This window comes from Lemur catta, chromosome 22 (assembly GCF_020740605.2).
Source record: "Lemur catta isolate mLemCat1 chromosome 22, mLemCat1.pri, whole genome shotgun sequence".
Lineage (NCBI taxonomy): Eukaryota > Metazoa > Chordata > Mammalia > Primates > Lemuridae > Lemur > Lemur catta.
The window spans coordinates 23,787,376-23,814,663 of record NC_059149.1 but is presented as its reverse complement, the minus strand read 5'-3'; the positions used below and the strand labels follow the sequence as shown (position 1 = coordinate 23,814,663).

Below are 27,288 nucleotides of genomic sequence, written 5' to 3'. Positions count from 1 at the left end.
ATTACATGTATTGTGTATTATTTCTCTCCACTAAAATAAAAACCTGGGGATGGCAAGGGCAGAGATTTTTGACTTTTTATTTCACTCTTATATGGCCCAGCTTCCTCAAATAGTTGCTGGGATGTAACAGGTTTTAAATACTATTAATAGTTGTTGAAATAAACAAATAAGTGTTACCGTGTTAAAAGCTCCATGTTCTGAGAACCTTGAAGTCTGACGGAGTCTGTGGCTGGTAGTGCTTAGCTTTCTAAATCTGTTTGCCATAACCTTAAATTTGTAATTAAAACCCACATGTAGATACATTATAGTGACATACCTGAAAACCAAAAATAGTAAGAAAAATTGAAAAGCAACAAGAGGGAAAAAAAGACCTATTTCTTATAGGGGGACAGTGTTAAAGATACCACTGACTTCTCATCAGAAACAATGCAAGCCAAAAAGCCACGGAATGGCACTTTAAAGTGCTGAAAGGGGAAAAAAAGAAAGTCAACCTATGTTCTATATTAATAAAAGACTTTTTTAATTGAAGGTAAAATAAAGATATTTTTGGATAAACAAAAGCTGAGAGAGTTTGTCTCTAGAGGCGACACTGCCAGAAATGGCAAAAGAAGCTCTTCAAACGGAAGGAAAATGATACCAGAGGACATTTGAACCCACAGGAAGGGAGGAAGAGCCATCAGAATAGTAGAGATGTGGGTACATATAACGGAATGTTCTTATTTCTTCATTTAAAAGACACTTGACTGTTTACAGAAGAAAATGGTAACAATGCATTGTGGAGTCTCTAACTTAGGGAGAAGTAAAATGTATGGCAATAATACTGCAAAGTGGGTAATGAGAAGTCACCGTGCAAAGATTGTCACATTATACATGAGGTGGTATAGTATTAATCCATGACAGGATGTGCTTAATTTAAGGGTGAATATTACAATCCCCAGAGCAACCACTAAATAATTATAAAAAATATGGCTAAAAAAAATCCAGCAATAAAAGATTTAAAAAAAAGTCTTAAAAAATAGTTAAAAAAAGAAGAGAGACAGCAGATGAGGAAATCATTTGATTTTTGTTCACGATGACATAGGAGGTCTTGGAGTAATCTGAGCATTTTCATTACCATTTATTGCTTCTTACTTTTTAGCTTTCAGGCTTTAGGAAAATCACTTTAATTCTCTGGGCTTCAATTTCTTCAGTGGAAAAACATGTGGTTAGACTACATGATTTCTAAGAGCCTAGTGATTCTACATTTTTCTAGTTTATAGCCTTTTGCCATCTAATTCAGATTGTTATCTAAGCAGGATTTCAACCTGTCCTTTCTCCACTGGGCAGCAGGGAGTCTGGTCCTACCCATGTTGCCTGCATGCAATTCGATTACGTGGGTCCAAGAAAATACGGATGCTTGAGGTCTCACTGGCAGCCTCAGACTGATGGGAATCCACTTTCACCTGACTTAATGGTGTCCCTAATTGAGCCACAGATTGCAGAAATGATAGTTTCTCTTTTCTGAGAGCATCTGATGATCTCAGTGGCATTTGCGGCTTCCTGAATAATTAAGCTGGGACTAGGATAAAATTTCTTACTGTAGCCCATAAGTCCTCTGTGCTACAAGCCTGTGGCCACAAAATAGATTAGACTTTCTTTGTTATACCTTTTCTTTTCCATATAACTCCCCCTCCCAACTTGCTGGAAATTAGCCTCTCTAAATCTGGTGGTTTCTGCAACTCAGTGTGTGCCCTGAAACAAATTTCCCAAGTGTCTCTTTCTTGTTCCTTCAACATATCAACATGCTGCTTTGGAAGTTTATACTACGGCCAATCTTCTGACTCATTCTCTCTCTCTCTCTCTCTCACTTGCTCATTCTTTTTTAGCCATGCAGAGGGCATAATGCGATTCCTAATTTCCCTCAGCATAACTGAGACCACGCCTATGATTTTTAACAAGGCTTTACTGAAGTCTGAGTTGACAGAAATATGATTCAGAGGTGCCATAAATGGACACGAAGGGCACAGGTGACAGCAAAGCTCCTCAGCAGGTTAGTTTCCTACTTAGCCTCAGGCTTGGTTTTGCCTGGAAAGGGCACATTTACCTTCACGCTTGGGAAGGCCACTTTTATAATACACTAATGTTTCGTATACATATAGGCTTGTTTCTGGACTCTTTATTCTATTTCAAAGATTTGTCTAGTCTCATGCATTAATTGCCATAATATTATAATCCATCTTAATATTTGGTAGGGCAAATTGTCCCTCCTTGTTTTCCATTTTCATAATTGTCTTGGCTGTTCTTACACATTTACTTTTTAATATTAATTTTAGAATTAGCTTGTCAAGTTTTATTAAAAAAACCTTGAGACTTTTATTATAATTGAATTAACTTTATAGATTAATTTGGAAAGTTTGATATCTTTACAAGATTGAGTCTTCCTATCTAATAGCATCAAACATCTCTCCATTTATTCTGGTCTCCTTTATATGTCCTTTGATAAAATTTTATAGTATTTTCCAAAAAGGCCTTGCATATTTCTTATAAAGTTCATTCCTTTATAGTGTTTGCTTCTTTTATGAGAAATAGGATCTTTTTATAGGAAATATATTGATTGTGGTATGTTGCTCTTGTCTGCTTGCAGAAATCTTTCTTACAAGCTTAATAGTTAAAGTTTATAGGATATTTAGTGCAAAAAGGCTTCTACTAGGACAGTAAAGCAAAAATCATACATGAAAATGTTACTGGTTTTATCTGTAGAAAAATAAATAACTAAAGATTATTAAACGCTATAAACACAAGTGAAAAAATAGCACTCACACAATACTTGAAAATACTTAATACAGATCTTAATATTACTTAGAGGCAAAGGGCTTTATAATAAACAAAGGAAAAGATGATCATCATAATAGAAAAATAAATGAAGGTCATGAATAAACAGTTTGCACAAATAAAAAGAAATATATATCTTTAATAAATGTGGAACAAAGGTCAAGCCTATTAATAAATAGGAAATGCCCATCAAAAGGTTACAATTAGCCACCTGTGAAATTGGGAAAGGCAAACAAATGATCATCCTCATTGCTATCATTAGTATGGAGAAAGACAGTCTTTCACACTGCAGATCCTTTTTGAAGATTCTTTCTTAATAGATACCACGAGCTTTAAAGTGCTTCTACACTTTGATCCAGCAATTTCACTTTCAGGAATTCTAAGATACGTACTTCCGAGGCATTGTAATGAGTATACACGACTTTGAGGCATTTTCTGTGATTTAAACAATTTGGCAAAATGCTAACTTAAATGAAGCTTTTAAGCGGCAGAACTCAGGATTTTAAATGTGCAAATGTGTATTGTGAACTTCAAGAGAATATAAAGAAAAAGTTCTTGTACAAACTTATTTGATCGTAGAACCATTTTTTTTTTTGGGTGGGGGAATATTAGACCACCACACAATATGATTTGAGAGCTTTGGGGTTAATGACATTATTAAGAAAACATGTAAATGAGCTCTAAGTATGCTCCTAATAGCATTGTATATAACAGCAAATATAGTTAAGACTCTAAATGTTTAAGAATGGGTGGTATTTAAGTAAGACATGCTACATCAATTTAATTGAATACTGTAGTCATAAAAACACACTTTAGAAAAAACAATGCGGGAAAAATGTTCATGATGTTTTATAATGTGAAAAATCAGGCTATAAAACTTTAAGTATAGTATGTAAGATACTTTGGGGATACATCTATGCATAGAAATATGTATGGAAGAAGAATTATCAAAATGTTAATAGGTGTAATTGCTACCCCATGTGATTATTTGTGACTCTAATTTCCTACCTTTACTCATTTGTTTTTGCTTTGATAAATATAAATTACCGCCATTCTAAGAAATGTCATTTTTTCAAGTTATTGCAAATGAGTTGTCTTTTGTATTTCCATAAATTAATGTTGAATGTGTCTCCTCTCACCCTCCCATTTGTGTTTTGTTTTTTTGTATTTTGTCTCCATCGAGTTCTGTTCATCCTGCAAATTGTCTTTAATTTTGACTGCATTTAATAATCTACACAGCTGTTCTTACTATTTCAAGGTGACATTTAATACATGAATTGTTAAGTCAGACTTTATCTTTGGTGCAGAATATAATACCCTTTTAAAGCATCTGTTGCAGTTTAAAATGCATATTCAGATAACATCTCTCCCATTCACTATTAACCTTATAACTGAATAGGTTACATGAAATTTGAACCCTTCTTGTTCTGAGAACATTATGTCATATGAATGGCTGGCCAACCAGGCTTTGACTCTTGGGTACAGTATATATTTTGCAGTTCTTCCTGCTTTTCAATACCGTGCACAGAAACATGGGCACTTCTGTGCAGCTCTCTGAAGGAATCATGGCCCACTTCATTTCCTTTTTGAAGACTTTCTCTTGTAAAAAGCCTTCCTTCCTTCACTGTCTTTGCACTTCCGATTGTACATCCTTGACCTCCTTCTCACCCTACTTGCTTTTATTGCCTCCACCTCGTGTCCTTATCAGTAGCAACTTGTGTTACAGACTCTTCCCACTATACTTATTTCTCACAGGCTGAATGTTCAACATCAGAGAGAGCGTATCACACACCTGAAAATATAGATCCAGAATGACCGACAGCAAGACATAACCTAGCAAAATTACTGGACTTTAAAGAGAATCAAAAGTCCTTTGGGCATATAAGCAAAAAAAGCATGTGATATTTAGGAGGAAAGTTAGATTATTATCAGACTTTTCAACAGCAATCCTTTACAGGAGCAGAAAATGGTGTAACATATTTAAGATATTCGAGAAAGAAAATGTGAGCTAAGGATTTTATATCCAGTCAAACTGAATTTCAATTGTAAAGGACACAGACTGTAATTAATATGCAAGAAATAAAGAACTATTGTTTTCATAAATTTTTCCTGGGAATCTACTAGAGCATATTCCAGATAAAAATGACCAGAGAGACATCAACATTAGGACTGGTGATGTGCATAAAACATACATTAATAGTCACCTTTAGAAATAAGAATAAATGAGGGTTAAAAAAGAGACTATAGCATGTGATGTCTATATGTTCTGATGATGTTGATTAAATATAATGTTAAAAAATAAGAGGAGATTGAGGAAAGCATATGCAAAAATTTTTAATTGGTTTCAGTAATCAGAATTGGTTATATTAATATCATCTTTCTGAAACTGTATAATGTGGGATAGAGCATGGAGGAATTGTGGGGTATTCTGATTCTGTCACCTTCTGTGCCTTGTGAACCAGGATTCTCAGTGTGGAAGAAGGAAAACAAAGAAGGAATACAGGATGGGGTGGGAAAGTTCCTGTAATATTAATTTGAACAGGAAATATCCGTATGAACTCATAGGGCATCTTATCTTAAAAGATCTCTTTCTCTCTCTCTCTCTACCTATCTATATCCTAGCTCTGTCCTCTGAAAAGCCTACAAAACAATGACCAGCCCAGTCACAATGAGTATCCCTAGTACCAAGGTTGTTGTCTGGAAATACTGTTGCCTACTGAACTGTCTGTTTCTAATTTAAGACAGGAAATACATAAGATGAGCCTGCAACATCTTGTCATCATAAATAGCAGGCAAGCTGTTGGAGACTGCTAGATTCATGTCAAAAGGACTCAAGAGGAAAACTGAGGTTTCCATTGACCCAATTTGGGCCAATATGCCCGCAGTTTTTTCAACATTTTATTAGGAAAGGTTTCATACATAGAGCAAAGTATATACACTTCCTCCCTTTCCCTCGATTAATATGTTAACATTGTAATACTGTTAATATTTTATTACACTGTGATGTGTTTATCACACATCCATTCAGCTACTCATTAATCTATCTGATTTTTGAATGCAATTAAAAGTAAATTGCAGCCATGTGTAGTACCCTTTTTCCTAAATACTCCAGCATGCAGATGTCTACTTTTAAAACACAAAACTAGAAATGAAACCCAAAATGACCCTAGTGACAGGCTGAGAGCTCTGAGGAGTGGGGGAAGCAAAGGAAAAGAAATTCTAACGAAGGCAGAGATTCAGGGCGGCTGGAAGCAAAGTTCATGATCTTGACAGTTTTGCCTGGGGCTGGCTCCCCCATTCCCTAGTCTAAGCCATTTATCTTCATATGCACACGTTTTCCACTGTCATCTCTAACTTTATTGCTACTGGACCTTTGTATAATTGAGCAGGAAATTCTAGATATTGCATTTTTCACCTAGGATACAGTAGCTGCTTTTATGTGAGGCTTCCAGCTTATGACAATGGAAGGAAAGATAATCAAGTTATTCATCGAGATCCATCATGTTCACTGCACAATCCAGACACTCAGTAGCCCATAGAGCATCCTCCATTGAGGGGGCTTGCTGCTTTTTCACCTAAGGAACTTGAACCATGCTGCTACCTTGGCCTGGAAAGCCCACTCTCTCAGAATCCCCTAGCCTGGCTAACTCCTATTACAAACTGTGTGTGCTTATGCAGAACTATGTGCAAGTCACACACTTTATACAATCCACACACACAGTATTCTATTATCTGATATCTAATGTCTAAATACACACACACACATATTTACATATACACACACTCAACACACGAATAAACTGTCAGTCTGCCTAAGCCATTGTCCACAGCAGCCTGAGTTGAAGGGGGATAGCAGTAAACTCTTCCCTTCATTTCTCCTTTTAGGTTTCTCTGGTTTTGTTGATGCTTGTCAATAACTCAGTGTAAAGCCAGGGGCGAATGCAGACACACAGCCTACTTACCTTATAAATTAACCACCATTTAAGGAAACAATGTTTCAGTTTATAAGGGCCACATAAGATTCATAAAACCAAGTTACACACTGCCATTCGTGGACCTGCCCGTGTACCTTAGTCACAGCGTAACTCTTTCATTCATAAGTGAGCATAATATGTTTGTGATACTACAAAGTTTACATATCCTTTCTATTGAAGATAACATTATCTGCCTCATGATAGAACCTGCGGAGTTATTCTTAGACAAGTCTTAAACGTCTCACTGACATTCGCTCATGGGGTACAGAGTATTTTGACTAAGCTATTTTAATGCAAACATCTTAGTCACAATGGTGCCACAGATAATTTTTTAAGACATTAGTTTCCAGAACACATTGCATTAAATCAATTTAACCACTAATTTTTTTTAAAAGAGCAGCTAAACCATTTCCAATTTTTCCATTTTCATTTTTATTTCATAAAATTAATTTTGTCAGGATCAATCCTTTCAAATTTAAATTTTAAAACTAATACTTGATTCATCAATCAAATGTTCCTCACCCCTGGCTTTCTGTCACTGGGGACTTTCTTTAGTGGTCATTATTTCGTCTCAGTCCAATACTCTTCAACCAATTTTGGGGGCATATAAATTTATCAAGAAAATATGATTCATGGGTCGATTTTTACTCAGTTTTCAAAGTTCAAGTTTTAACAGTTAATACATTTATTTCTCTAGTAATGTTCAACATGAGTTAAATATGATATTGACTTATAGGTATATATATTAGCTGATATAAGACAAAATTTGAACCAATTTTGCAAGAAAAGGGAAAACATACACACCAAGAGAGATAGGGGTGACTAGGAGAGGCAGAAATGTGGGGAGAGAGAGGAGGAGGTGGTATCAGAGAAGAGAGGGAGAAAGAGAGGCATATTTTGGGATACTGAGTGCTAAGCAGTAGATATAAGGGTGAGTTATTCAACACATCCTCAGAGGTAATTGTTTTCCACGGTTAACTTAATGCAAACCATTTTTGCAAAGATCATCTTTGGACAAAGGTCCTTTACTCACAGTGGCTTGGAGTCAGGAAAGGAAGAACTGGGCTTGCCCATCTTGGTCTAGGAGACACATGAAAAAGAACAATAACCCACAGTGCTTATAACAAGTAATTCAGAGAAAAAAAATTAAACATTCATTCCTTGAAAACCATTGCAAATAAATCTTCATTTGAAGTTGCTTATAATTCTCCTTACTTTTTTTGGGGGGGATAGAAGAAATACATCCTTAAGATCCATGGCGTATTTTATAGGGGGTGCACTTTCCAGTGAACTCCACACTGGGCCCAGCTGCATGTTTGCATTTCATCTGAAATGGCATGGTGTGTGGGAAGATCATGCCATCTGGACTTGCCCCAAACCCACCGGGTAACCTAAGGTAAGTGGTCCCTCCTCACTAGACTGCAGCTTCCTCATGTGTGCAAAAGAGAGTTGAACTTTGAGATTTTCTTGTATTATAGGTTTGCTATCTTTGGGACATTCTGCAGATGACAGAGAGAGCACTGTGGACAGAGCTCTGCCTTTCTGCGTACAATCTGATGACTGTGATGCTTTCATTATGGGGCAGCTGCCATCCCTCCTACCATTATAGATCCCAGCCCGTCGTGGGCCAGGGGGCAGGGGCTCGGCCTGGACTGACCGCTGGTTAATGGGAACTGAGTGTAATCACATTAGCTCAGTTGGGAGTTTTGAAAATTACATTAGCTCATCCATCAAAAGCTAATCTGCCAATAATTTATGTGATGGCTTTGCAATTAGTATATAGAGATTTTTTTCCCCCTCTTTGTGTCTTTCTGGTAAAGAAACAAAAACAAAAAAAACACCCCAAAGATATTAAAATGTCAAACAGATCTTACATAGTTTATGTTTTAATAGAATTTCATCCTCTAGCTATTGGTTTGGTCCCCTAAATGAAAAATATTTTAGGGAATGATTTTTGTTCATAATTTTGTAATCTAGTAAGGGTTCTCAGTAAAGATTATAGATAAATAAGTTTGAATGCTTATTAAAGAAATTTGTCAGAGCTAAAAATTTTAGGAATATTGCTTTGACTGAAACTCTCAGAGGAATATTTCTTTGCTAGGTCTTTATAATAATCCAATTGTATGAAAAAACTACTATAATTAGTAGAGTATGAGGTACTCACTCCAAGGAGCACAATTAAAATGAATGGATAGAAGTTAGAAGGAGACATGGTTTAGTTAAGTATAAGAAAATATTTTCTGACAGCCAGACTAGTTATAAAATGCAAGTGGGCAGGCAGGGCTGGGCTATTATATCACAAATGAAAGAGTAAACTTGAACATTGTTTGTATTTTGAAATTAGGTGACCTTTAGCATCTCTTCCAGCATTTTAAGCAACCTCTGACAAGCTCTGGAAGGAGGATGGTTAGCTCCAGGTAGCACAAAAAGAGTTATCAAGCACGTGTTGCCTCTTATTTGTGTGACTTGTGGATATATACAGCAACTAAAAAAGTCATGTTGTCTGACATGAGTGATGGAGAATGGTATGATGAAGTACACCAATATTTGGCTGTTAATCACAGAGGGTAGATAAGCAATCTATAGAACCAAAATGGGGAGGGGATTGATTGATTAATCAGGAAAGCTGAGAGCAAGGAGCAGTAGGAGTCAGAGATGACCAGAAAGGGGTCAGGTGAATTCCTGGAAGAGAGTGCTTATGGTTGTGACAGCTTTTCCCCCCAATCCCAATATATTTTCATGGGTAAGCTGGGCTCCTTGAAGTTCAGTGGAGTTTAATTTTAATTAATTTTCATTTAAGTGTCATTTAGCATGTTTAAGTTATGCATTTTATTTTTTTAAATGATGATACAGTACTTAACGCTCAAAACTGTATTGAATTGTTGTATTTATGCATCTGCATAAGTAAAAACTGCTTTAGTAGAGGAGCCTCTTAATTAGAAGTTAGAAACACAGCTATGATAAAAATAACTATTTGACCTTAAACAAATCAGGAAAATTTGTAACTCAATTTTATCACTGGCAAAATGTCTAGACTAAATATGACTGTCAAGGTCAGTTTTTCAGGTTTAAAATTACATAATTTTATTATGAATTTATATCCCTTAAATTTGATTATGACCACTACTCCTGTTATTATTCTTGGTATTATCTCTCAAAATAGCGTAGGACCCAGAGTCTTGGTTTCACGAAACTGCCTTGGACCAGGATTATAAATATTGGGTAGAGACAAATTGAGCCAATTATGTTTGTGACAGCCAAACAAATAAAGCTGTAACCCACATGACCTCATAATTCCTTTGAACCCCTGCCTTTTTTATGTCTAGCTAATAGTTTGTTGATTTTGTTGATGCAAATTTTATCAACGTTTTTAAAGAACCAACTTTTGGATTCATTGATTTTTCCATTCTCCATTTTGTTTTTGTCCTTACTAATCTTTACTCTTTCCTTCCTTCTGCTAGCTTTGTGTTTGGTTTGCTCTTCTTTTTAAGTTTCTTAAAGTATAAAGTTAGGTTACTGATTTGTGTATTTTGAATCATTCTTGCAACCCAGGGATGAATCCCACTTGATCATGGTGTATGATTCTTTTAATGTGCTATTAGGTTCAGTTTGCTAGTATTTTGTTCAGGATTTTTGCAACTACGTTTACCAGGAACTACTGGCCTGTATTTTTCTTCTTGTAACATCCTTATCTGGCTTTGGAATCAGGGTAGTGCTGGTCCCATAAAAATGAGTTTCAAAGTATTCCCTCCCCTTGTAGTTTTTGAAAGAGTTTGAGGACAATTGGTGTTAATTCTTCTTTAAAGCCTTAGTAGAATTCACCAACGGAGCCATCTGGTTCTGGGATTTTCTTTGTTAGGAGGTTTCTGATTATAGTAGTCCCTTCTTATCCAACACCCTCAGTATTGGAATATGCTCCGATACCCACAGTGGATGCTCGAAACCATGGATAGTGCTGAACCTGACTGCCATCAACTGGAACGTGTTTCTGTTTGTCTTCCACCCACAAATTTAATGTCTTTTATTAATATTTTATATTTTGTTATAGTATTTTAAAAATTTTTATTTTTAAAATTTGATCATTTAATCATTTGAGTTTAATTTTGTATACAGTGTGTGGTAGGGAATCTAACTATTATTTTGATAGATGGATCATCAATTGTCCAAAAATTATTCCCACTGCTTGAAAAAGTCATCATATTTTAAATTTGTATATGTATGTATCTATGTAGGTATATAGTTATGTATGTGAATTTTCTTCTCTGTCCCACTTATTTACTTTTCTATATCTATATACTGTTTTAACTGACATGGTTTTGTATCATGTTTTGGTATTTTGTAGGGCAGGTCCCTCCCTCATTACTCTTCCTTTAAAACTTTTATTGACTATTCTTGGATATTCACTCCTCCAGATGAATTTTATAATCTGTTTATCAATTCCAGTGGGTCTTGTTTGCCTTGAATTTACAGATTAATTTGGGGAAACAGCTCAATTTTGCTTTCAGGGAGGAAGAGGAGAGCAGAGAGCAAGATACCCTAAGTAGGCTCAGGTGAGCTGGTCCTGTGGGTTTCAAGACATCATTATAGAACCGCTGTGTAGAAGAGTTCCAAAGGCAGAGGGGATACGAGGTGGATATTAAAATCAGCATCTCCCATCCATACATTTACCAAAGAGTAGGCTTGAAGGTTCTAAATGCAGCAATTCTGATAACACTACTTGCTGGAATATTAAGTTGTGTCATAGCCATTTCCCCCCAAGCTGATATTTACATCTATTGAAACAAACTAATATTCTCAAATTACTCAGTTATTTGGTGGGAGCAACTTCAAAAGAAAACAGAAACAGGGGAAAAGAGGCAAAAATGGTGATGTAGAGGAGGAGTTTACAATAGAGAAGGTAATAAAATGAGAATACCGACACACTTTTAAAATAATTTGTGTTATATGTGAATGTCTTGGGTGAAGGAAACTTTGCAAGGGAATTAGGGTTTAATCAGTAAAAGAAATCTGTACAAAAGCAACTCATGTAACTAAAACATTTGTACCCCCGTAATATTCTGAAATAAAAAAAGAGGCTAGATTATTATGTGATATTAATCCCTTCTTCATAGACCCATGAAAAACAGGCATTCGATGCCCACCCTGAAGAATATCACAACTGACCTCCTTCCTAGTTTAACCCTGAGAGCGACATTTCCATAGCTGCAGGGGTTCAAGGAACACTCCTGTGCTGTAGAAGCTCTGCAGTCTTGAGCTATGCATCTATCTTTCAACTTTCTCTTCCATTTTCTTTCCTGCAGTGTTCTTTTTTCTCTCCTGCTGTCCACAAGAAAGAAAGAGAGAAAGAAAAGATTAGAACTAAATTTCCTTCAGCAGCACACCAAACTGCAGTGTTGGTTGACACAGAACCTCATTTCTGATGGGGTTATTTATAGACTGGATCTGAAATTTCCTTAGTAACAAGGGTCGGAAAGAACTCTGTCCCCACTGCTGGAAATATCCCCAGGTAGCCAGTGGCCTTGCCCTTGATTCCTCTAACTGGAATTCTTCTCAAGTGTTCATAGATTCAGTACCATTTTCTTTTGCCTCAACACATATTTCATGTTTGGAGCCCTTTCATGAATATTTACCAAGCCAATTGTGTACTATATTTTGTTTCGATGATATTGTGTTCTGTTGAAGGTGGGATATTTCATTTTGATTGCTAAATTTTATACTGCAGCGACTAAGGTCTATGCTTAAGTTTCTCAGGCTTTGAGATTTATAAGCTTTATATGTTATTTCACATTTCTGGGCATTGGCCAGAATCCTAACCTTTGCCTTTAAGCATTTTTTTTTTCCTTCCCTTTATATTTGTTCTCTTTTTCCTTCCCTCCAGCTTGACCATCTGTCTCTCTCTTTTTTGCTTCCGTAGAACCATGCACTAAGTACCTAGGGGTGAAACAGCACATGCCATCAAAGGATTCAGTTTTTAGAAGTCATCTCTGATCTATGTTAAAGTACAGAGTGACTTGGGCAAAGTGTTCTACATCTTGTTACCATCTGGGCCTGTGACCTCACCTAGTTAGAGCACAGCTAACGAGGCCAAGGTCATGGATTCAGACCCCGTGTGATCCAGTTTACTTTGCACAGGGAAGAACTTTGTTTTGCGGCCAGTCTGCAACTGCTAACGCTGGTAGATCCATCTTGACAATGAACTTGTCCTGGAGGACCTGGTGAGAGTTGGGTTGGAGCCAGCCCTTCAACACTGTTACAGAAACTTCAAAGCATATGTTCTAGTCTGGACACTCAGCAGGGCTCTCTTTATGTTAAGCTTTAGAATAGATAAGTCATGAGCAATCATCTGTTTTCCACTTGTAAGGTCACATGGAAGAAAATAAGAAACCAAAGCTTAGTCCTGTGCTTTAAGCCATTCTGCCTTTTTCTATTCATTTTTTCTAACCTCACCCCTATAAAGTGGATCTCTGCGGAGTTACAAAATTTTTTAAAATTTCAAAATATTACAGGGGTATACACGTTTTGGTTACATGGATTGCTTTTATATAGTTTGAGTCAAAGTTATAAGTGTGCCCATCACCAAGATAGTGTGCATTGTACTCGTTAGGTATGGATTTACCCATCTCCTCCTCCTCCCCCCTACTTGCTTGATTTCTGCTGAGTTTTACCTCCATATGTGCACATAAGCATTGACCGATTAGTTCCAATTTAATAGTGAGTACATGTGGTGTTTGTTCTTCCATTCTTGTGATACTTCACTTAGAAGAATGGTCTCCAGTTCCATTCAGGTTGTTACAAAACAGTTCACCATTGTTTTTTTTAATAGCTGAGTAGTCGAAGTCACAAATTTTACAGATGGAGATTAAGGAATTGGCACAATGAAACCTGATGAGATGAGCTGCCTCAAGTAATTGATTGAGAAGAGAGTTGTTGTTAGATAAATACAATATCTGAGAACTTCAAAGAGCAGAAACTCTGAATATCTTTTCCATTTGGCTTTTGTCATACTAGTAAAATATTTGCAGGATGATTTAAAATTTACAAACCATTTCCCTATCTTCCATCTCATTTAGTTCATCCAACACGAAATTGGTTTGACAGGTATTATATATTTTATATCAGAAAAATTATGTATATGGTTGCATGACTTGCCGACAGTCACACAATTTATAAAATCTTTGGACCCCAATTCAGGAGGCTTTCTATGATATCACACTCCATTTTGTTTCTTGACTTGTACCGACAGAAATATATCAATAGAAATTTGATTATATTGCTGACACTATCTCTATTTTATTTTTTTTTTTTGATTAGAGATGCCAGATTTCATATAACTTCTATAGTCCCAATTACCCCATCCGATTTATGAAACTTGGATATGACCTCAGAAGGAGATTGAATAGCTGGTTCCAAAAATCAGCTAGAGCCCTTTTTAAGAAGACTCTCTGACATGACAGTTGACAAGTTTCTGAAATTAGAGGGACCTGCTTTCAAATCCTGGCTTGGCCTTTCCTTATTCCTCAAACAATTCTACCCTGCATGCATAGGAAGTAACCTTGGCAACAGTTTTTCTGAAAATAATTTGCCAAATTGTGTATTAGCTCTTCTCAGAGCTGAAATTCAAAAATAAGAGAATGATTAGAGGGATTTCAGTTCAGAATCCTGGGAGTTGGAAGAAGAAAGATGTTAGTCTTTTTTCCCCAAAGACCATTGCACTTCAATTGTGTGACATTTCTGTCCCAATTAAAGGTATGTCTTTGTACCCAAAGGGTCTCATTTACATTTTGCTGCTTTGCAAGCCCTAGCATCAGCTTATCTTATTTTTTTAAACAATATTACATAATGCATTATGTCTTGATGCAATTTAATGCCTCCTGCTGACTGTTCAAAATTACTAAGCAGAAGGTCAGACTAGATCAGTGAACAGCTATTAAAATGCATAGGCAGCAACACAAACAGTAGATAATTAGTACTTAAAGTAAGCCAACGCTGCGAGAAACAAGAAGAAAAAAAAATAAACAAGGTGTTTTCTTAATTCCGTGACTGCATCTTCCATTCGTTTTGCTGGCTGAGGATGTAGATCCGTTACCAATTTGCCCTTTTGGAATTTTTTTTTTTGTGAACATATGTACAGTTTAAAAAATATTTGCATAGCAAACATTGTGAACCGCTCAGACCAAGTAGAAACTTGCCATTGTCCCTCCTCACAGTCAAAACAGGATCTTCTCCCACCAGTTGCTACATCAATCTATGAAACGTAAGTCCCTGCTTGTCTCTATAGATTTACCTTTCCAATAGTTTGCCCCCTAAAGATTTTAGTTTAACTTTGCTTTTGAAATTTATACAAGTGAATCATACAGTTTTTTTCTTTTGGGACTGTCTCTTTTCACTCAATAGCATATTTTTAAGATTCATTCATGTTGATGGGTATATTTATAGTTTATGTATTTTTATGGATGAGTGGTAGAATACTGTATTCATACTTAACAATTTCTGTACTGATTCCATCTTGATGCCCCTTGGATTATTTTGAATTTTGGGGCTATTTTGAACATTGTGGCTGTGAATATAACTGTATCTATCTCCTGGCTACATAGTAGAGCTTCTCCGCAGTGTATACTTAGGGGTAAAATGCTACATTACAGGGCATGCATACTTTCTACTTCATTAGATAGTGCTAAAACTATTACCAAAGCTTTTTTTTTTTTTTTTTTTTACCAATTTTCACTCCCACAACAGAATTCTAATTGTTCTACTTTGTTGCCAACACTTAAAACTATCAGATACTGTAATATTTGCCAGTGTAAGGCAAATATTGTTTTTTTTTTATTGTGGTGTTAATTTGGATTTTATTACTTACTAATGAGTTGCTTATGTCTTCTTTTTTAGTAGTTGTTAGGATTTCTTTTTTCTGGGAAGAGCTTATTCAAATCTTGTGCCCATTTTCTTACCATTGGGTTATTTGTCTTTGTATGGGTTTATATATGTATTATTTAGAGCAATGACTCGAATGGGATGAGGGAATAAACCATGGGGCTATCTAAGGGAAGAGCATTCCAGGGAATGAAAGTTCCAGTGCAAAGGTCATGAGAAAGAAGCCTGCCTAGAGCAAAAAAGCAAGAGGGAAATCAGTGGCAGATTAAGTCACAGGGATAATTGGAAGACGTCTTGGAGGCCTTACAGAAGTCTTTGGCTGGGACTGAATCACATTGGGAGTGATTGTAACATTTTAAGCAGGGGAGTGACATGACCTGATTCCCCTCCCCCACTTTTAAATTGATAGACTTTATTTTGGGGGGCAGTTTTAAGTTTACAGAAACTGCACAGGATAGGTACAGAGGTGGGCAGCATCATTAGATGAATATGTCCAGCTGCACCTTCAGACAACACGGGGCTCACGCTGCAACCATGCTTCCGCTGGGCTGTTCCCAGCATGATGGGGTTACTAGAGTTGGGGAACTTCTGCCTCTCAGGGGCAGCCTTTCCTCAATGAGCCTCTGTTAGCCTGGCTGTGACATTCCCAGAACTGTGCTGTGGTCTGAGGCTCTTCTTAACTCTTTCGTTTTTCTCTGCTTTCACAGATAGCAGACCTACCTTGTGGTCGAAAAAGGTTCTTCCAGCTCCCTCCAGTTGTCTTCCTTTGCTCCTTCACAAGCATTTTCCCCAGTAAATCTTTTGCCCATCCTACTTCCAAGTTGGCATCTGTTTCTGGGAAAAGTTGATCAGAAATAAGGCATGTTTAATGTGATTATCAACATGGTTTAGCTTAAATCTACCATCTTCCTTTTCAATTTGTCTATTTCTCCCATCTGCTCTTTGGTCCTTCCCCTCCTTCTTTTGGATTGAATTTTTAAGAAATGCTGCCTTTATTTTACATACCTTGTTGTTCTATCTTTTGGCATTTAACTTTAGTATCATTTGAAAGTTAGGGTTTAACTTTCAAGAAACACCATTCTACTTCACATATGGTGTAAGAAATGTGCGATAGAATACATACAATTTTTTCCTCCTGTCTTTGAGCTTTTTTAAAATTATATTTTACTTCTGCACATGCTATACACTCTACAACACATTGTACTACAAACCCCATAACATAACAATGTGCTACAACATATTGCCATTATTTTTAAACAGTCAAATATCTTTTACAAAGAATAAAAATGATAAAATGTCTTTTCTATTTATCTATACATTTACTTTTTCCAGGGCTCTTCATTATTCTATGTACAGCCAGGATCCAACTGGTAACATTTTCCATCTGCCTTAAGAACTTTCTTTAATATTTCTTATAGTACTGGTGTGCTGCTGATGAATTTTTTAACATTTTGTTTGTCTGAAAAAGCGTTCACTTCTCCTTTGTTTATTTAATTGTGGTATAGATAACATAAAACTTACCATTTTAATAATTTTAAATGGTTTATATAACCATTAGCCCATTGAAGAGCATTTTGGTTGTTTCCAATTTTGGCTATTATAAATAAGCTACTATGAAATTTATGTGCAGGTTTTCGTGTAAATGTAGATTTCCATGGAGCACGTAGTAAGTGTATGTTTAGTTGTTTTAAATAACCTGCCAGAGGGAATGGGTGTATACCTACATGATGAGTGTGATGCGCACTGTCTGGGGAATGGACATGCTTGAAGCTCTTACTCGGGGGGTATGGGGGGGACATGGGCAATATATATAACCTGAACTTTTGTGCCCCCATAATAAGCAGAAATAAAAATAAATAAATAAATAACCTGCCAAATTATTTTCTAGCATGGCTGTGGCTGTATGGTTTAACGGATCCCAAGTGACCCACATGTGTATGAAATGTGTGAGAAACACTGAGTTAGAGGTGTAAGATTAGGATCAAATACAAAATCAGCACATTTAGATAAGTGGTCTTACAGTGGCAGCCCCGAGAAGTCAAAACACCTGCAGAATCAGACCAAAATGTGAGTACATACGGATGTTTGTACCTGGCAGGGGTTACATTGTTTGTTGCACTGGTTTGGAAAAACGTGAAGACCCTTTAGTCTTCTAAACACGCACAGCTTTGTTCTTGACAAAGCTTTCCTGGGTTTATTTAATGATGGAAAATCTTATACATCTTTGCAGGTTTCTTAGTAGCTCACCATAGACCAAGAAGACATGAGGACCTGGTTAACATTCTCTACATTATAGAAGGAATGTGCATGATTTCTTGTAGGAGAAACTAAATATTTTCTTGATGATGGTGGCTGGATCTGAACAAAGATTTTCAGAGGAGACTGACAAATTTCTATTTCCAGGGCAGCGGGAAGACAGTTTCAGTAGAACTTCTATGTTCAATTCTAATCAAATCTTCATTGTCTTTGCACAAACCTTCTGTCTCAGAGGAGATCCTGATCTCTGTCTCTCTGAAGAGGTGATGTTGTGGACAATTAAATTTAAATCTACTTATTAAATAATAATGCACATCAGTGGCATCATCTTTAAAAACAGCACCTTCTTCATAATGGTTAGGAAAACAAGAGTGTCTTTGTCAGCAGAATGGTCAAGTCAGATTTACTCACTGGGACATTGATTATGCAAATCGAATGGAGCATACGCTGCCAGGGTCCGGGGAAGGCTGGAAGTGGGAGCAGAAGCGCTCAGCACCTTCTCCTTCTCCTTCTCCTCCCGCCAGAACTGGTGGAAATGAACAAAGAAATATAGACAGAAGAAAGCCAGAATCAGTGAGGAAAACTAAGGTGTGCTGTGCATTGCCTCAGAAGGCAAAAGGGTCTCTGTTGGTTCTAAGGCAGATGGAACAGGTGTGAAAGCAATTATAAAAGCCTAACTCATAACTGTCTTCCATGGAAAATGCTGGAAAGTCACAAGAAGCTACAATAGACCCCAAGTATTGAATTGTGGGATTGTGAGTAGAGTGTGGGAGAAGGAGAATGGGGTTGAGGGGGCAGAGAGAGAGAGAGAAGGAAAGAGGAAGTTGCTCCACGTGAAATGGCTTTCACATGCAGAAATCACTATGCTTGGAGGTTCTAGGTGAAGCTGCCAAACTAAATAGAACTCCTAGGATTTCTCCTGACTCAGTTTCTTCCAGAATGTTCCAGAGCTCATCCTCTTGCTGTAGGAACCTCTCTTGGACACTACAGTGCTTTCTCCTAATGAAACAGGCAGTAACACCAGGCAAGTCACAGAGTGTACCTAAGGTGGAGGCTTAGTTGAAAAGAAACTATTAATAGATACAGAAAACATCCCTGGTGTAATACTTTCAGTAAACACAGGGAGGAGGCCATGCAGAGACAAAGTTTACCTGCTGGGACTGTCCTTAGCATCAGTTCCCTCTCTGTCCTCTTCATACTGCCAGGTCATGGATCAGAGAACTTCAAGTAGGCTGACGTCATCCAACCACCAGACAAAGACACTGGAGACTTCTAACACCAGCTGAAGGAAAAGGAGGGGGAAACAGAGGCAAATGACTTACATTCCTTTGAGGGTAGATGCTAGACCAGGCTAGACCTAGATGCTTATATGAAAAAAATAATAATACATACTCCAACCATTCTCGGAGTTAATTTTTACAAGGTGTCTGTGAGTGTGTGGGGGGAAGGGGCAGAGTTTGGAAAATAGGTAAGAAGTGAAGGAATCGAGTAAGGAGATAGGAGTTGTGATTGGTATAAGAGGAAAGAAATTGGGAGAGCTACTGATCACAAAAATGTTGACAGAGCTTTTCTTCTGCAAATCGGTAAATGGAAATAGGCATAAAGTGAAAAAGATAACAGCATCAACAATAGAATGAAAATAGAAGTTCTTAGTGGAGTCTGACCCCCCCCCACCCCCAACGCCAGGCCTTGCCTTTCTAGAAATGGTGGATTCCTCCCAGGTGGAGAAATGATTGAGAACAATGTGATCGATCTTCAACATGTTCTGGGAGATGATTGGTTCTGGGAGATGATTGCCTCTGACAACCTCTTAGCAGCTTTATTGTGAAGCTTGCCTATTGAGCCAGGGTGTGTATGTCCTTAAGGCAAATACACAGCCAGAGTTGGAGAATGGAAGCTGGCCAATGACAGTATGGGGGAAGGACTGCGTGGAAAGGTGATTCCCAGGTGAAAATACCAACCTGGAGACCCATCAATCTAAAATCAAAGTAGAAACAAACGAACAAAAAAGCTAACAAACAAATCAAAACTCTGGACTTGAAAAACAGCTTGTGATTAAATTATAGAAGACTAAAACAAAACAATGAAACAGAAACAACTGTAACGTTTGGAATATCAACCCGGTTTAAGAAACAGCAGGATTAAGAAATTATTTGACCTGGTGGCACTAAACTATGAATAAACACCTTTTGTTAGAACAACCCATTGTACTTAAGAAAGAAATAAAGAAGTGCCTTGGGGATCACAGGCAACACAAACAAAAATAAACAAGTAGAAATACATCAAGCTAAAAAGTTTCTTCAATGTAAACAATCAACAAAATGAAAAGGCAACCAACAGAAAGGGAGAAAATATTTGCAAACCATATGTCTGATAAGGGGTTTATAATGTCCAAATTAAAAAAAAACCCTCAAACAACTATATAGCATAAAAACAACCCAGTTGAAAAATGGGCAAAGTGTCTGAATAGCCATTTCTCTAAAGAAAACACACAAATGGCCAATAGGAACATGAAAATGTGGTCAACATCACTAGTCATCAAGAAAATGCAAATCAAAATCGCAATGAGATATCACCTTACATCTGTTAGCATGGCTGTTATAAAAAAATAAGTGTACAAAGATGTGGAGGAAAGGGAACCCTTGTACTCTGTTGATGGGAATGTCTTTCCCAAGTGCTTTTTATAGGCTGTATAAAGTCAACCCTAATTCCTCCTGTCTGAAAATATGCCACTGCAACCAATGCCTGAGTAAAGTAACTGATGACTCCAATTGGGTCCTATTATAAAAGAAAATAGATTCTTACTGAGCCTACGCAAATAACTAAATTGCCGTAAATTAAGAATACTCACAAATAGTTTCCAAATTCTGGAGAAATCAGGTAGAAAGAGAAAGACAAATGCTTCAGAGTTTGCTTACAAAAGCAGACTTTACCAATTTGTTGTAAGCTATAAATAGCTCAAAAGAAAGAAAAAACATCTTTCTTGACTGTGGAAAACAAAACAAACGAATTGGCCATGCTTCAACCAAAAAAAGTCATAAAAATTATTTTAGTCCTTTCTTAGTTTAGTTCCATGTAATTAACTCAAATTGTTCTGTTTGATGTTTGGTTAGCAATCTTCATGAATGTATCAGCTTTTTTTAAAAACTAGAATTTTAGAAGTTTTTTTTTAATCCAATGGTATAATCTCCAAAGTTATCAGAAATCTGTATTTAAGAGTGCCTCTCAGAGTCCTTTCTATAAATTTTCTTGAAGAAGCAAATTGTGGACTGTGGCCAGTTAAAGACTGCTTTTTGAGAAGAATCAAAGTAAAATAGTAATAGTCTCTAGATGACAAATAGTCTTAAGATGGCCATGGTTAAGATACCATTGACAAGGAAATTTGATTATTTCTGTGGCATATGACAATTTAACATAATAATCATAATTATTGCTATTAACATATATCAAGACATATCAGAATTTTAGGAACCTCATATAATTTTGGAATACATATTAATAATACATTTATAAAACTATGACCCAAAGAAAATTAAATGACATTTAAAATAATTGTTCAAAATAGGATCATAGGTCACTGTAAAATAATAGTCATTCATTTAAAGTGATAACTCCAAGATTTCAAAAAGTTAAAATCCTTACTCTTTGACAGAGAGGAGACTCAGTTTTCCAAACAATGAGACCTAATGAAGACTGAACGACAAGCTAATAAAGAGGCAAACTGTCTGTCTCTCTCCTCTTTTCCTGTTGAGTTTATTCAAAAGATAAACAAAAATCTTTCATTATCTCTTATTAGTATCACATGAATGCTTATTTAAAAGAGAAAACCAAATTTTATCTTTGCATTTGTGTATTATTAATGATAAAGCCAAGTTTAATAAAACGTTGTAAACAAATCCATCCACTGTCATTTAGTTTGACTACAAGGTAAGATTTCTGTAAGCCTTTTATAACTAAAGCTGTGCCCTTCCTTGTATTAATAGTTCGAAGGAGTCATTGAAGGATTTTAAGCAAGGCAACACCAGATCCATTTTGTGTTTCATGAAAATAACTCTGGCTTTACCATGGTGAGTGAATCACAGGGATGTGAAACAAGAGGGCCACTTACGAAACCTTTGGGTTGCTCCAGGTTGGATAATGAGAATTGGGTCAGCCTGACATTTGTTTTGCTTTATTCATCTTTCATCACAGATACGCTACTGCAAAGAGCAGCCTGGAAATCTAATGACTCGGGAGATATTTACAAGGGAGGCAAACACATGGCCGCTGTGCTGATGTGTGGATACCCCAGTTTTTTTTTTTTTTCAGTCATTACATTCTCTAAGGAGCCCCCTCTGACTAATGCAAACCATCAGCACTATTTCTGGAAGCATGGTAAACATTTTAGTCTTTTGTGGCCTGATCCTGATGGAAGGCCGATAAACCAAATCTCCCTTCTGCCTGCAAAACAATCAATACCAAAGAAGAAAATGAAAAGCACTTAAGCCACGCTTCCTGAAGGGATGCTCCCAAGAAACACGGGAATGATTTTTTTTTTTTTCCCTCAGAAATGTTATCTGGGGAATTTGAATCTTTTATAGAGCAAATGATGAATGGTTCAGAAAGGAGATTAGATATAGAGTCCCTAGGAAGGCTAAAGACGATGAAGTCACTCCCTCCAAGTGCTTTTTTCTTTTTCTTTTCTTCTTCTTCTTTTTTTTTTTTTTTTGCAGGCACCTCTCCTCACCTCTCTCTTAGCTACCTCTGTTTCCCAGGCTTTCAGCCCAGCCTGTGTCTCTTCTTACCCTGCACACATTCCCTATTCCATCTCATGCCCTCCCTCCTTCTTATCTCTTGCTATTATTTCTTGCCCACCTCTACCCATCAGTCTTATTAAACTAGTTTTAATTTTTAAATAATTCATAATCTGTCTCTCTCTCTCTTTCTTGCAATAGTTTCCTCTGGATCCCTTTCTTTCCATGCCTCTCATTTGATGGGCTTTTCTTTATCCTGCGGGTTTTAGCTCAGATATTACCACCTTCTGATAAACATCTCCTGATCCTGTCCTCCAAGGCTGGGTTGTGGGTTATGGTTATTACCATAGAACTCTCTACTTTTCCTGGTGGAAGCACTTATAACAAGATATTATAATTGTCTATATTTTAAAATTTCTTCCAAGTCTATGAACTCATTGAAGACAGATGCTATTGGCACTGTATCTACACCATTTAGAACAATTTCGGGCTCATAGTAGGTACTCAAATAAATAGTTCTGGAAGAAAGGGTGAACGAAAAAGAGTGAGTTTGTGATATTAAAAGGTTATTAAGTTCTGAGTAATTGAATTTCTAGAGAAGATGGCATTAAGTACATTCCATATGAGTTTCCAACTGTGTTTAATTTCTTTCATGCTATGTTTAGCATGGAAGTAAACACATTAATTATATAAATAAAATTGTTTTAAAATGTAAAAATGGATTTGCATCCATTTTGCCATCTAAAAGGAGAAAGCTTTGTAAACTTCAATATATTTTAAACCAAACTCGTAATTTTCCTCCCCAAATCTTCTTACCTCAATGTCATTGCCTACCATGATCATAAATATGCTAAGACATTTTTCATCAGCAAATCAAACTATTGTGGATTCAGTGCTGAGTACTACAATATGGGATTAAAATTCCTCATGGTTTCTGACCATCTCAAAGACCTACGGTTCTTTGAACAAAGACTTGATCTTTCCCAAGGCATAAATGATGCCAAACACTCCTATACTGTTCCCAAATGTGGGTTCATACTTTCATTTCCAAGGAAGTGACAGAGCACTTCTGATTCTCTTGCTGCAGCTCTGAGAGTCTCTTTGCTGTCTATCAGACATCTGTGGCCACATAGACCCTTTGTGCATAATCTGGAATAATCGAAAAGTATGATGCACTTATCTGATTTCTTCTCTTTTAGGATGCCAAGCCAAAGGGAAGGTGGGGTCTCAAACAAAGAATCAATGTTTATTAGTATTAGACCAATTTCAAGAGACCTTTCACTTTAGGTTTGGAGAACTCAGTTTTTCACACCTTCCACTCTGTGCCAAGGGAGCTATTTTATTCTGTGTCCTGCTGTTATCACCTCTTGCAATTCCTAATTGCCACTGACTGTTTGTCCCAGTCCTGGCATAGCTGATAGATACTTTAAGTAGGACTCTATAATTTGGGCTGAATGTCAACAGTGTATGCTGGCTAAGTGCTCCAAATGTACCGCATTGTTGAGCTAATATTGGAAAGAGATTGGGGCATTCCTCAGGCCCAAAGGGAAAACTAAACCCTAACAATAGCAGGTGTATATTGATTTTGCGCTGAACGCCAGCAGCTAAACATTTTACATGCATCATATTGATTAGCCTTCAGAGTCATCCCTGTGAGGTAGATTCTATTATTATCTCCATTTTATAGATGGGAAAATTGAGATGAAGAGAGACTCTTGTACAAAGTCACACACTGAATAGATGTCAGAGCCAGGACAAGATTTAGGTCTGTCTGATGCTGCAGTTGATGCTGTTAACCACTGTATGATATTTCTTCCCAGAATGCTGATACAGTTGTCTCTGGCTTGGCCTCTTTTCTGGGGCCATGTTTTTTTTTTTTTAAATCTATCGGTCCCTTTAACAGGTTGGAGTGTAAAATAATTCTTGCAGAACTTAATCACACTAGGAGGTTATCTGTTCAGGACATTGACTAAGCATCTGGCTAAGGAAAGATATTTAGCTCTCTGGGGCCTCCATAGAAACATCTGGCTGTGAATCGATGCTCTTGGGAGACTCAGCCTTCCCCAACTCGTTCAAGCATTTTCAACACAATCCCACCATCTAGAATGAGGAGAGGGGGTCTCTATTGGGAGGGGCCTCCTTCTATCAACTTTTTAGTTGATTATCTTATTTTATTTTGATTACCAAGAAAATGCAGTCTTGAATTTTGTAAACACTGGGAGGATTTCAGCTTAATCAACCTGGAATTTCTGTGACCGTGGGGGACACTGAGACCAGGAAAAAGCTTTATTTCACGTGGAGTCAGAATCTCTATTTCCTGTTGTATCTTTTGTGTCTCAAAGCTCTCTGCAATTAGCAAGGTGACCTTTTCTTACCTTTCTTACAGCAGTAGGGTTCCAGGATTTGTTTTCATATGTGAGTCTGGCTACTGCCTGAGTTACTTGGTATATTTGTTTTATTTCTTACAGTAATTTATGTTATTTTTCCTATGTCAGATAGAAGTGGGACTATCACAAATCAGACCCATACAAAACTGAAACTCTCTGTTCTTTTATCTTCAATTTCCTTTATGGGCTCCCATTCCCACTGAGAAGAAGAAAATTTTATCTTGTCATTACTTATGTTCAATTTAAAAGTGTCTTTTGGATAATAGTCCCACTTAAGTGTTATCATCTCAGTACTACCCACAACTCTTTTTATGAGTGTTCTTTTTTCCTTATAGATATTTCTCATCTTTCATTTAATTTAATGGCAGCATAAAGGACATCTCCCTTTGATATTTTGTATTATTTTGTTATGGCCTTTCATTGTATATTCCAAAAATGCTTATATTTTTACTGCCTCAAGAGAAGTAAGTATGACATGAGTAGACAGTTTTCTAATATAAATTTCATAACAGGTCTTCTGGTTTATTATTCCATGACATCAGCAAAGCTTTGTCTCATCCAGCACATAATATATGACCTGTGAGCAATTACCTCTGCCAAAGCTTCCTCTATTTTTCTTCCCCTCTTTGTGCTCCTCACCCCACCCCCCCTACATAGGCATTCTCCACGTATTAGCTTAAAAATGAAAACCTGGAGAATTTTCCGGTAAGAAATCTGTAAATAGGGGTAAGTTTTTCATCCTGGTCCCTTTGGTTGTGGCTCACATAAGCCTGCAATGCTCAACAAACTATCCAACAGCTTGTTTTTTTTGCGGGGCAAATGTTTAGAGTGTTTCAATTTCAGACAGAACACTGAAGCCCAGGATCACAGCTCTTAGGAAGATTCTGCCACTGTTTGTATAGTCTTAGAGGCCACAGGTAGTGGGGTCTGCAACTGTCAGGATAAACTAGGTTATGCTGTGAAAATCAAAAGCAAACACACGCGCGCGCACACACACACACACACACACACAAAGTTCAATGGCATAAAACAACAAAGACTGACTTCTCGTTAATGCTACATGCATCAGTGTAGGGTCAGCTGGCCTCTGTTCACTGTAGCCTTTCAGGGATCCCGGATGATAGAAGAGCCACCTTTTTGAATAATGCTATTTATGTCCCAGAGAAAAGAGCATGGCATCTCGTGCACAGGCTTCTAAAGCTTCTAATGGAACTGACCCTCACATTTCAAGTTTATGTGAAGGAATGCTATTCTACTGTGTGCCTGGGAAAAGTACCAGGGATGCTTGGAATACAGTGTGGCTACGTCCATGATAGGATGTATCTTTGGTTCCAATGCTGTAGATTCAGCTTCTACTATTGTACCAGTTTCACAAGAAGGATAGAGAGAGAAAATGGGCGTTGCTAAATTTTGTATCCAGACTCCCTTATGTCTCCCTTATGGACGAAATCACTCATGTTCTGGCCTAAGACCCTTACCAGAGAGAGGCTGAGGAGTCTTCTCCTAGGTACACAGCCTGTTTTGTCTCACTTTTTAGGAACAACTGGGAAAGAAATCCAAGCCCAAGTAAAATGATACCAAAGAACCTCTTCTTCATACGATCTAGGCTAGAGGCAACAGATATGCCCTGCTGCTAATAGGAAACTCCAACCAAGAAGAGGCAGCCCTCGGTTGACCTGAACATTCCAGCCAGATGGGTACATTGAGAAAGAAACCATCCAAAGAGTTAAGTATCCAAAGCAATTAGGGCACAAATCATGATTTTAAACCCCTTTGCTCAACTCTAAAAGTCTCCAAATATGGCCTAAAGGAAAAGGTCTTTGCATCTCTCTCCTCAAAATGTCAGTGAAAGGAAAGTGTGGTGTTTGAATTCCTCCTAAAGGACAGGAGTGACCTTAGGTGAGGATTCCTACCTATGTCCTCTATGTGGGGGGCTCTCCAATAAGGGAAAGGAGTTACTGGGAAATATTGGCCATCTGCCTTTATTTCCCTAACCATGGATTTTCCAAAAACTGCAGATGCTCCACTTTCTTTGGACTCTTGATCTCTCTCCTCTCCCATACTATCGAACTACCTAGTGTGGTTTGGGTCTTGTGAGTATCCAGTCCCAAGCTGCCACCCCCTCCCAACCGCTAGTGCTGCGGTAGAGACACCAACACCCACTCTCCATACGTAGCCTCGAGATCCTCCTCGGTCTCCAAGATCTCATGTCTGTCAAGACCTGATCTGCCAAGATCCTGTAGACAGATTTTATCT

At 37.2% G+C, this 27,288-nt stretch overlaps 1 long non-coding RNA gene across 1 annotated transcript; it reads right to left on the bottom strand.

The window, feature by feature from the left end:
* Nucleotides 1-268: 268 nt before the first annotated feature.
* LOC123626520 lies at nt 269-11,975 on the bottom strand. The gene is made up of 3 exons (XR_006730890.1): nt 11,949-11,975; nt 7,819-7,865; nt 269-316 (listed from the first exon to the last, which is right to left on the bottom strand). It is a non-coding gene; the product is annotated as an uncharacterized LOC123626520 (long non-coding RNA).
* Between the last annotated feature and the right edge of the window lie 15,313 nt (nt 11,976-27,288).